Source organism: Oncorhynchus tshawytscha, linkage group LG06 (assembly GCF_018296145.1).
Source record: "Oncorhynchus tshawytscha isolate Ot180627B linkage group LG06, Otsh_v2.0, whole genome shotgun sequence".
Lineage (NCBI taxonomy): Eukaryota > Metazoa > Chordata > Actinopteri > Salmoniformes > Salmonidae > Oncorhynchus > Oncorhynchus tshawytscha.
In genome coordinates this window covers 23,089,790-23,102,887 of record NC_056434.1, presented here as the reverse complement: position 1 = coordinate 23,102,887, position 13,098 = coordinate 23,089,790, and the positions used below count along the sequence as shown (strand labels likewise).

The 13,098-nt window shown below is 41.7% G+C and overlaps 1 protein-coding gene across 4 annotated transcripts in view; it reads left to right on the top strand.

The window, feature by feature from the left end:
• Positions 1-13,098, top strand: part of LOC112252252 (neurotrophic tyrosine kinase, receptor, type 3a) — a 293,700-nt gene that overhangs the window by 60,787 nt on the left and 219,815 nt on the right. The window lies entirely within an intron of this gene.

Genomic DNA, 13,098 nt, shown 5'->3' with positions numbered 1-13,098 from the left:
CATTTATCCCCTCATCTTTTTTACAAATATTTTTGGCAGACTGCATTGTTCACAGTTCACCGCCGTCTGACTGTGCACACTGACTGACTGATCTTCATTCAACAGTGACATATTCAGATTGACTATGTCACATATTTACCAAAGCAAGCAGAGTTTAGTTTAGCACAAGCTTGGGAGCGTCATGACAGAGCAGCCATTTACACTGTAATCCTGATTGTTTATATGCCGGCATCCTGTTCCACACGAGACCCACAAACCATTCTAGCTCTCTCCCTGTGACCCTGTCCCATCCCAGGCATACATTATCCTAACATACATAATTCACCCAGATCAACCTCCTCTTGAAGGAAATAAGCATGTTCCTTCTGCAGTGATATGCCAGTTCAGCTACAGTGCCTGTGTCTTCCTGGTGCTTCACATACGGCTGAACACACACAGTTCCACCATGTTATGTTTGCTGTGTCTGTTCATAATGATTAGATTAGAGAGTTTAATAGGCACATGTACAGGGTTGCAGATGTAATTATATGGTACAGTGAAATTCTTAAGCTTCAAGCTCCAACAATTCAGCACAAAGTGAAATAAAAATTCAAAAATATAATAAAAATAGATAATAATACACATTTGAGTATATACACATATTGACAACTGTACAATGGTAAATGTCCATTGGGGTGGGGGCGCAGTTGGCTTACTAGTGGTGACTATTCACCCCGGAGGTGGGAGAGGGGAAATGTTCATCGGGGGAGAGGCGTGGGGGGATAGGAAGTCCGGCGGGTTTATTCAGCAGCCTGATGGTCTGTTGGTCTGGGGGTGGAAGCTATTGGCCAGTCTTACAGTTTTTGCAATGATACTCCTATGCTGCCCGCATCTGAGTGATGGAAACGGAGAGAACAGGACATTACTCAGGTGGCTGGGGTTTCTGGTGAACTTCTTGGCCTTCCTGCGACACCTGGTGTTGTAGGTGTCCTGGAGGGTAGGCAGTGTGTACCCAATGGTACGTTCGGCTGAGTATACCACACTCTGTAGCGCCTTGCAGTCCACGGCGGTGGAGTTGCCGTGCCAGGCTGTGATGCAGCTTGACAGTATGCTCTCGATGGTGCCCCTGTAGAACACTGTGAGGGCCTTTGGGGACAGGCCAAATTTCTTCAGCATCCTGAGATTGAAGAGTTGCTGTCATGCCTTCTTCACCATGGTGTCCGTGTGGTTTGACTATTTCAGCTCAGAGGAGATGTGTACGCCGAGGAACTTATAGTTTTTGAACGCCTTTACTAGAGGTCGACCGATTAATTGGAATGGCCGATTAATTAGGGCCGATTTCAAGTTTTCATGCCAATCGTAAATCGGTATTTTTGGACACTGATTTGGCCGTTTTTTAAAATTTTTATATATATTTTTTTACACCTTTATGTAACTAGCCAAGTCAGTTAAGAACACATTCTTATTTTCAATGACGGCCTAGGAACGGTGGGTTAACTGCCTTGTTCAAGGGCAGAACGACCAATTTTTACCTTGTCAGCTCCGGGATTCAATCTTGCAACCTTACGGTTAACTAGTCCAACGGTCTAACCACCTGCCTCTCATTGAACACCACTAGGAGCCTGCCTGTTACGAGAATGCAGTAGAAGCCAAGGTAAGTTGCTAGCTAGCATTAAACTTATCTTATAAAAAACAATCAATCAATCAATCATAATCACTAGTTAACTACACATGGTTGATGCCTAGTTTACTAGTTTATCTAGCGTGTCCATCGTTGCATGTAATCGATGCAACGCAGGGGGATGATTTCACAAAAGCGCATTTGTGAAAAAAGCACAATCGTTCCATGACTGTACCTAACCATAAACATCAATGCCCTTCTTAAAATCAATACACAGAAGTATATATTTTTAAACGTGCATATTTCGCTAAAAGAAATCCAAGTTAGCAGGCAATATTAACCAGGGGAAATTGTGTCACTTCTCTTGCGTTCATTGCACGCAGAGTCAGGGTATATGCAACAGTTTGGGCAGCCTGGCTCATTGCAAACTAATTTGCCAGACTTTTACGTCATTATGACATAACATTGAAGGTTGTACAATGTAACAGGAATATTTAGACTTATGGATGCCATCCGTTAGATAAAATACGGAACGGTTTCATATTTCACTGAAATAATAAACGTTTTGTTTTCGAAATGATAGTTCTGGATTCGACCATATTAATGACCAAAGGCTCGTATTTCTGTGTGTTATGTTATAATTAAGTATATGATTTGATATTTGATAGAGCAGTCTGACTGAGCGATGGTAGGCAGCAGCAGGCTCGTAATCATTCATTCAAACAGCACTTTTGTGCGTTTTGCCAGCAGCTCTTCGCAATCACAGCGCTGTTTATGACTTCAAGCCTATCAACTCCCGAGGTAAGGCTGGTGTAACCGATGTGAAATGGCTAGCTAGTTAGCGGGGTGCGCTAATAGCGTTTCAAACGTCACTCGCTCTGATACTTGGAGTGGTTGTTCCCCTTGCTCTGCATGGGTAACGCTGCTTCGAGGGTGCCCTTTGTCGATGTGTTCCTGGTTCGAGCCCAGGTAGGAGCGAGGAGAGGGACGGAAGCTATACTGTTACACTGGCAATACTAAAGTGCCTATAAGAACATCCAATAGTCAAAAGGTATATGAAATACAAAATGGTATAGAGAGAAATAGTCCTATAAATACTATATTAACTACAACCTACAACCACTTACCTTGGAATATTGAAGTCTCATGTTAAAACGAACCACCAACTTTCATATGTTCTCATGTTCTGAGCAAGGAACTTAAACGTTAGCTTTTTTACATAGCACATATTGCACTTACTTTCTTCTCCAACACTTTGTTTTTGCATTATTTAAACCAAATTGAACCAAATTATTTATTTGTGGCTAAATAGATTTCTATTGATGTATTATATTAAGTTAAAAATAAGTGTTCATTCAGTATTGTTGTAATTGTCATTATTACAATTAATCGGTAGTGGTTTTTTTTGGTCCTCCAATAATCGGAATCGGTATTGGCGTTGAAACCTCATAATCGGTCAACCTCTAGTCTCAACGTCCATTGATGAGGATGGGGGCATGCCCAGCCTGGTTCCTCCTGAAGTCCACCATCAGCTCCTTTGTTTTTCTGATGTTGAGGGAGAGGCTGTTTACCTGGAACCAAACCGTCAGGGTGCCTACCTCCTCCTTGTAGGCCGTCTCGTCGTTGTTGGTAATCAGCCCTACTATTGTCGTGTCATCAGCTAACTTGATTATGGCGTTGGAACTTTGTGAGGCCACCCAGTTGTGGGAAAGGGAAAGGGGCATACCTAGTTAGTTGTCCAACTGAATTTATTCAACTGAACTGTGCCTTTTGCATTTAACCTCTGAATCAGAAAGGTGCGGGGGGCTGCCATAATCGACATCCACGTCTTCGGCCCCAGGGAACAGTGGGTTAACTGCCTTGCACTGGGGCAGAATGACAGATTTTTACCTTCTCAGCTCGGGGATTCGATCCAGCAATTGTTTAATTACTTGCCCAACGCATGTATGCATGGAGTAAATAAAATAAAATCAAATGTATTCATAAAGCCCTTCTTACATCAGCTGATATCTCAAAGTGTTGTACAGAAACCCAGCCTATAACCCCAAACAGCAAGCAATGCAGGTGTAGAAGCACGGTGGATAGGGTAAACTCCCTAGAAAGGCCAGAGCCTAGGAAGAAACCCTTAGAGGAAACAGGCTATGGGGGTGGCCAGTCCTCTTCTGGCTGTGCCGAGTGGAGATTATAACAGAACATGGCCAAGATGTTCAAATGTTCATAAATGACCAGCATGGTCAAATAATAATAATCACAGTAGTTGTCGAGGGTGCAGCAAGTCAGCACCTCAGGAGTAAATGTCAATTTGCTTTTCGTAGCCGATCATTAAGAGTATCTCTACCACTCCTGCTGTCTCTAGAGATTTGAAAACAGCAGGTCTGGGACAGGTAGCATGTCCGGTGAACAGGTCAGGGTTCCTTAGCCGCAGGCAGAACAGTTGAAGCTGGAGCAGCAGTCCGGCCAGGTGGACTGGGGACTGGCAAGGAGTCATCAGGCCAGGTAGTCCTGAGGCATGGTCCTAGGGCTCAGGTCCTCTGAGAGAGAGAAAGAAATAATTAGAGAGAGCATACTTAAATTCACACAGGACACCGGATAAGACAGGAGAAATACTCCAGATATAAAAGATTGACCCTAGCCCCCCTCCAGTATAAATACTGGAGGCTGAGACAGGAGTGGTCAGGAGACACTGTGGCCCCGTCCGACGATACCCATGGACAGGGCCAAACAGGCAGGATATAACCCCACCCACTTTGCCAAAGCACAGCCCCCACACCACTAAAAGGATATCTTCAACCACCAACTTGCCATCCTGAGACAAGGTCGAGTATAGCCCATGAAGATCTCAGCCACAGCACAAGCACAAGCCAAGGGGGGGTCAACCCAGACAGACAACCCAGACAGACATCAGTGACTCAACCCACTCAAGTGACGCACCCCTCCTAGGGACGGCATGAAAGAGCACCAGTAAGCCAGTGACTCAGCCCCTGTAATAGGGTTAGAGGCAGAGAATCCCGGTGGAGAGAGGGGAACTTGCCAAGCAGAGAGAGCAAGGGCGGTTCGTTGCTCCAGTGCCTTTCCATTCACTAACAGAAGTTTATTTTGTGCTTTGTCTGGGTAGCCGGAAAGTAGTAGAGCATTGCAGTAGTCTAACCTAGAAGAGACAAAAGCATGGATACATTTTTCTGCATCATTTTTGGACAGAAAGTTTTGGATTTTTGCAATGTTATGTAGATGGAAAAAAGCTGTCCTTGAAACAGTCTTGATATGTTCGTCAAAAGAGAGATCAGGGTCCAGAGTAACGCGGAGGTCCTTCACAGTTTCATTTGAGACGACTGTACAACCTTCAAGATTAATTGTCAGAATCAACAGAAGATCATTTTGTTTCTTGGCACCTAGAACAAGCATCTCTGTTTTGTCCGAGTTTAAAGGTAGAACATTTGCAGCCATCCACTTCCTTAAACTTCCTTCCTTCCTGAAACACAGGCTTCCAGCTAGGGTACTTTTGGGACTTCACCATGTTTCATTGACATGTACAGCTGTGTGTCATCTGCATAGCAGTGAAAGTTAACATTATGTTTCCAAATGACATCACCAAGATGTAAAATATATAGTGAAAACAATAGTGGTCCTGAAACGGAACCTTGAGGAACACCGAAATGTACACTTGATTTGTCAGAGGACAAACCATCCACAGAGACAAACTGATATCTTTCCGACAGATAAGATCTAAACCAGGCCAGAACTTGTCTGTGTAGACCAATTTGGGTTTCCAGTCTCTCCAAAAGAATGTGGTGATCGATGGTATCAAAAGCAGTACTAAGGTCTAGGAGCATGAGGACAGATGCAGAGCCTCAGTCTGATGCCATTAAAAGGTCATTTACCACCTTCCCAAGTGCAGTCTCAGTGCTATGATGGGGTCTAAAACCAGACTGAAGCATTTCATATACATTGTTTGTCTTCGGGAAGGGAGTGAGTTGCTGTGCAACAGTTTTTTCGAAAACGTTTGAGAGGAATGGGAGATTCTATATAGGTCGATAGCTTTTTATATTTTCTGGGTCAAGGTTTGGCTTTTTCAAGAGAGTCTTTATTACTGCCACTTTTAGTGAGTTTGGTACACATCCGATGGATAGAGAGCTGTATTTTATGTTCAACATAGGAGGGCAAAGCACAGGAAGCAGCTCTTTCAGTAGTTTAGTTGGAATAGGGTCCAGTATGCAGCTTGAAGGTTTAGAGGCCATGATTATTTTCATCATTGTGTCAAGAGATATAGTACTAAAACACTTGAGTGTCTCCCTTGTTCCTAGGTCCTGGCAGAGTTGTGCAGACTCAGGACAACTGAGCTTTGGAGGAATACGCAGATTTATAGAGGAGTCCGTAATTTGTTTTCTAATGATCATGATCTTTTCCTCAAAGAAGTTCTTGAATTTATCACAGCTGAAGTGAAAGCCATCCTCTCTTGGGGAATGCTGCTTTTTAGTTAGCTTTGCGACAGTATCAAAAAGACATTTGGGATTGTTCTTGTTTTCCTCAATTAAGTTGGAAAAATAGGATGATTGAGCAGGAGTGAGGGCTCTTCGATACTGCAAGGTACTGTTTTTCCAAACTTTATTTATTTATTTTATTTAACCTTTATTTAACCAGGAAGGGCTCATTGAGATTAAAATCTCTTTTTCAAGAGCGCCCTGGCCAAAATAGGCAGCACCAAGTCATTACAAATAAATTACAGACAGACAACATGAAAAACTACAAGTAATCTAGTAAATACCATTGAATTCACAAGAGTATAAAACAGCAAATTAAAGACATTGACAGGTCAGGGAATCAGCCTCAAAATCCTTCATCAGTGATTTTAAAACACCAATCGGGACAAGTTCTTCCAGTTTAAAAGTATTTTGTAAGGTGTTCCAAGACGATGGCGCAGAGTACATAAAAGCCCTTTTACCAAATTCAGTTCAAACATTTGGAACAGTTAGCAGGATAAAGTCCAGCGAATGAAGAGAGTACCCACCATATTTCTGAACAATAAAAATGCACAAATAAAAAGGTAGTAAACCCAAAATGGCTTTGTAAATAAAAGTATACCAGTGACTGAGCCTGAGTGATTAGATAAGGCCAGCCAACCCTGGTATACAAAGTGCAGTGGTGCGTAAGGGTTTTGCAGTTTAAAATAAATCTCAAAGTGCCATGGTAAAAAATGTCAATTGATCTCAATCACTGAGCGGAAGCATTCATATATTAAAATATCCCCATAGTCTAGTAAAGACATGCATGTAGCTGATACTAGCCTCCTTCTGGCTTCAAAAGAAAAACAGGCCTTATTCCTAAAATAAAATCCCAATTTCAACTTCATTTTTTTTGTAAGTGTTGAATATGCAATTTAAAATTCCAAGATATTTATATGTCGTTACAACCTCAATCTCCTTGCCCTGACAGGTAGTAATAGGTGAAAGGTTCAGAGGTCTATTTCTTGCATTAGAAAACACCATTAGTTTAGTTTTGTCAGTATTGAGAATAAGCTTTAATTGACACAAGGTATGTTGAACAGTATAAAAGCTGTTTGCATGTTCTGGAAAGCTTTTGTAAGAGACGAGGCACAACAGTAAATAACAGTATCATCAGCATAAAAATTAAGTTGTGCATTTTGGACATTTTTGTCTAAATCATTTATGTAAATAATGAATAAGAGAGCACCAAGTACAGGGCCTTGGGGCACACCATTCAAGACAGACAATTTGACAGACATAAGCCCATCGAATTGAGTGCACTGAGTTTTATCAGACAGATTGTTAACAAACCATGCAACTGCATGCTCCGAAAGACCTACACTCAACAATCTCTGCCATAGTATAGCATGATCAGCTGTATCAAAAGCCTTAGAGAGATCAATAAAAAGTGAGACACAGTGCTGTTGTTTGTCAATAGCTTCAGTGATATCATTTAAAACCTTCATGGCTGCTGTAATTGTGCTATGCTTCTTCCTGAAGCCCGATTGGTACATTGATAAAATAGAGTTAGTAAATAAAAACTCTTTCAGCTGTTCACTTACAAGGGTTTCAAGTATTTTCACCAGGGGTGACAGCTTTGAGATTGGCCTATAGTTATTTAGAATAGTTGGATCTCCCCTTTTAAAAGTGGTAGGACAAATGCTGATTTCCAGATCTTTGGAATTTCATTACATTCCAGGGTTAGATTGAACAGAAATTTTAAGTGGCTCAGCTATGAAATCAGCTGCCAGATTTAAAAAGATCAGGACCTGCAGGCTTTCTCTGATCTAAGGATTTCAAGGGCTTTATGTACCACCTGCACTGAGAATGGCAAAAAGCTAAACGTTTGACCAGCTCTCACTGGTTCATCCACACAGGGTTGTACAGAGACAGAGGACACTGAATCAAACAGCCTACCAGATGATACAAAGTGCTTATTGAAACAATTGAGCATTTCAGTTTTGTCATATATAGCAACAGAGTCCTTCAAAACACATGACGGTAATTTATTAACATTACTGTTAGACTTAATAGCCTTCCAAAACTTTCTAGGGTCATTCAGGTTATCAGTGGTAACAGACATAAAATATTCAGACTTGGCCTTCCTGAGAAGAAAATAACACGCCTAAAAATAAGCCAATCAGCATCAGAACATGATTTCCTTGCTTTAGCTAGATTACAGTCGTGAATAATACAAGACAGCTCAGAAGAAAACCATGGATTATCCCGCCCTTTAACCCTGAACCTGCGGAATGGGGCATGTTTGTTTACTATTTGGGAAAAACCATCATGAAAGAGTTTCCAGGCAGTTTCCACATCAGGGATAAGCTAGTCGGAAGACTTCCAGTTTGGTGTGGCGCCATTTCCCTTCCAATTTTCTGGAAGCTTGCTTCAGAGCATGGGTATTTTCTGTATGCCAGGGAGCTAGTTTCTTATGACAAATGTTTTTGGATTTTAGGGGTGCGACTGCATCTAGGGTATTGCGCAAAGTTAAATTGAGTTCCTCAGTTAGGTAGTTAACTGATTTTTATACTCTGACATCCTTGGGTAGGTGGTGGGAGTCTGGAAAGGCATCTAGGAGTCTTTGGGTTGTCCGAGAATTTATAGCATGGCTTTTTATGATCCTTGGTTCGGGTCTGAGCAGATTATTTGTTGTGATTGCAAACGTAATAAAATGGTTGTCCGATAGTCTATGATTATGTGGAAAAACATTAACTTCTTTCGGATCATTGGGACGCTAGCGTCCCACCTCGACAACATCCGGTGAAATTGCAGAGCGCGAAATTCAAAAACAAAAGTAGTAATATTAAACATTCATAAAAATACTACTGTCATACACCATTCTTTAGCCTAGAATCTTGGTAATCGAACCGCTTTGTCCGATTTATAATAGGCTTTTCGGGCGAAAGCATAGCATTTGATCATCTGAGGACAGCGCATCACCCACTTCCTGCATTAACATGAATTCATAACCTGCACAAGTGTCACAAAACTCAAAGATAGCGATAAAATAAATCACTTACCTTTGAAGATCTTCATCTTTTTGCAATCCAAAGGGTCCCAGTTACACAATGAATGGTCATTTTGTTTGATAAAGTCCTTCTTTATATCCCCAAAAAGTCAGTTTAGTTGGCGCGCTTCATTCAATAATCCACCGGTTTCCCCTCGTTCAAAATGCATACGAAATGAATCCCAAACGTTACCAATATACTTCATCCAAACAAGTCAAATAATGTTCCTAATCAATCCTCAGGTACCCTAATATGTAAATAAACGATACAATTTAAGACAGAAAATAGTATGTTCTTTCCCGGAGATAAATAACCAAGTGCGCACCCTCACCGGAGCGCGCCACAAACATTTTCCAACCAAGCAGAGGCATAACGGAAGTCAGAAATAGCGATAAAATAAATCACTTACCTTTGAAGATCTTCATCTTTTTGCAATCCAGAGTGTCCCAGTTACACAATGAATGGTTGTTTTGTTCAATAAAGTCCTTCTTTATATCCCAAAAATGTCAGTTTATTTGGCGTGTTTGATTCAGAAATACACCTGTTTCAACTCGCCCAACATGCCTACAATGGAATCTAAAAAGTTACCTGTAAACTTCGTCCAAACAATTCAAACAACGTTTCCTAACCCAACCTCAGGTAACCTAATATGTAAATAATCGATAAAATTGAAGATGGAATAAACTGTGTTCAATACCGGAGAAAAAGAACAAGGAGCGCGCAAAAAGAATAGAATCCTTCTGAGGGATACTTCGAAAGAAGATGAATACTTCTTCATTTTTCAAAAACCAAGCATGAAACCATTTCTAAAGGCTGTTGGCATCTAGTGGATGCCATATGAACTGCAATTTGGGTCCTAATTATTAGACTTTCCCATAGAAAAGCATTGAAAAGTCCAATGACCTCAAAATATTTTTTGGATGGATGTCCTGGATGGATGTCCTCAGGATTTCGCCTGCCAAATTAGTTTGGTTATACTCACAGACATTATTTTAACAGTTTTAAAAACTTTAGAGTGTTTTCTATCCAATACTACCTTGCATATGCATATCCTAGCTTCTGGGCCTGGGTAACATGCAGTTTACTTTGGGCACCTCAGTCATCCAAACATCCAAATACTGCCCCCCAGCCTCACAAAGTTAAGATCCACAACATTTATTCCACAGGACAAGACTAGGTCCAGAGTATGACTGTGGCAGTGAGTAGGTTCAGAGACATGTTGGACAGAGTGGGTCTGTAGACTTTTCCAGGTGAATATTAAAGTCACCAAAAATGTGAGTATTATCTGCCATGACTACAAGGTCCGATAGGAATTCAGTGAACTCAGTGAAGAACGCTGTATATGACCCAGGAGGCCTGTAAACCGTAGCTATAAAAAGTTATTGAGTAGGCTGCATAGATTTCATGATTAGAAGCTCAAAAGACGAAAATTATGGTTTTTTTTTTGTAAATTTAAATTTGCTATCATAAATGTTAGCAACACCTCCGCGGGACACGTGGGGTATATGGTCACTAGTGTAACCAGGAGGTGAGGCCTCATTTTACACAGTAAATTCTTCTGGCTTAAGCCATATTTCAGTCAGGCCAATCACATCAAGATTATGATCAGTGATTAGTTCATTGACAATAACTGCCTTTGAAGTGAGGGATCAAACATTAAGTAGTGATGTGAGGAATGACAATCTCTTTCAATCATGGCAGGAATGGAGAAGGTCTTTATTCCAGTGAGATTGGTAAGGCGAACACCGCCATGTTTAGTTTTGCCCAACCTAGGTCGAGGCACAGACAGTCTCAATGGGGATAGCTGAGCTGACTACACTGACTGTGCTAGCTAACAGCCTGCTGCCTGTCCTGCGCCCTATCTCATTGTGGAGCTAGGGGAGTTAGAGCCCTGTCTATGTTCGTAGATAAGATGAGAGCACCCCTCCAGCTAGGATGGAGTTCGTCACTCCTCAACAGGCCAGGCTTGGTCCTGTACAGGAGGGGACTGAGGACGCACCCTTGTGGGGCTCCTGTGTTGAGGGTCAGTGTGGAGTAGGTGATGTTGCCTACCTTCACCACCTGGGGCCGGCCCATCAAGAAGTCTAGGACCCAGTATCATAGGAAGGTGTTCAGACCCAGGGCCATGAGCTTTGTGGTGAGCTTAGAGGGTAATATGGTATTGAACCCCGAGCTGTAGTCGATGAACAGCATCCTCACATATGCATTAATTTTGGTCCAGGTGAGTGAGAGCAGTGGGCAGTGCAATGGCGATTGCGTCGTGGATCTGTCAGGGGCAGTAAGCAAATTGGAGAGGGCCGAGTGTGTCGGGGAGGGTGGAGGTGATGTGGTCTTTAACTAGCCTCTCGAAGCACGTCATGATGACGAATGTGTCACTTTCCCTTTCTTGGGCACAGGGAGGGTAGTGGACATCTTGAATTAGGTGGGGATAGCGGCCTGAGCAAGAGAGATTGAAAATGTCTGAAAACACAACAGCCAGCTGCTCTGCACATTCTCTGAGGGCACGGCTTTGGATGCCGTCTGGGCCAGCAGACTTACGAGGGTTAATATGTTTGAATGACTTACACACGGCCTCCATGGAGACCGTAAGTACTTAGCTGTTAGCGACACGGCTGGCTTTCTTTTTTGTAATCTGTGATCGTTAGGAGCCACTGCCTTATACGCCTTGTGTCCGACCCGCTGAATTGCTCCTCGACTTTGTCCCGATACATGTTTCGCCATCTTGATTGATCTATGTAGTTTGTATTTGTACTGTTTAACCATACTATTGACCCCGTTGACCTAATGTATGTACTGTATGTGGTTCGAAAACAAGGCTGGGCCTTCAAGCAGATGCATTTATTCCATTGTATTCTTTAATATGAGCACACTCTTCACTGGCTGTGTACATATTCTGAATGAACCCAATTTCAGGTTGTTGATAAGTGCAGTGGTTTCTGTCAAGAGTGACAGAATTAATGGTAGTTAGTGGTCTGTATGCATGGGCAGACTGGCAGCAGAGTGTTGGTGATTTCCATAAGAAAGGTGACACTTTTTCTGTGTGACAGCTCTGTTATTAAAATGTTTTCCCAGAGTAAACAGTGAGGAAGAAATTTAATAGCAGTCTACTACCTCGACTCACCAGTATGTAATCTCAGCTGTCAATCACACACTACAGTATAGCAGTCCCAGATCTTTTGTCGTATTCATCACTGCTCTTGTGTATGTTTGTGTATACGTATGTACACTACCAATCAAACGTTTTAGAACACCTACTCATTCAAGGGTTTTTCTTTATTATTTCTATTTTCTACATTGTAGAATAATAGTGAAGACATCAAAAATGTGAAATAACACATATGGAATCAGGTAGTAACCAAAAAAGTGTTAAACATATCAAAATATTTTTTATATTTGAGATTCTTTAAATAGCCACAATTTACCTTGCTGACAGCTTTGCACACTCTTGGCATTCTCTCAAACAGTTTCATGAAGTAGTCACATGGAATGCATTTCAATTAACCGGTGTGCCTTCTTAAAAGTTAATTTGTGGAATTTCTTACCTTCTTAATTTCTTTCCAATCAGTTGTGTTGTGACAAAGGTAGGGGGGTTATACAGAAGATAGTCTTATTTGGTAAAAGACCAAGTCCATATTATGGCAAGAACAGCTCAAAAAAGCAAAGAGAAATGACAGTCCATCATTACTTTAAGACATAAAGGTCAGTCAATACGGAAATTTCAAGAAAGTTTCTTCAAGTGCCGTCTCAAAAATCATCAAGCGCTACGATGAATCTGGTTCTCGTGAGGACCTCCACAGGAATGGAAGACCCAGAGTTACCTCTGCTGCAGACGATAAGTTTATTAGGATTACCAGCCTCAGAAGTTGCAGCCCAAATAAATGCTTCACAGAGTTCAAGTAACAGACACATCTCAACCTCAACTGATCAGAGGAGACTTTGTGAATCAGGCCTTCATGGTCGAATTGCTGCAAAGAAACCACTACTAAAGGACACCAATAATAAGAAG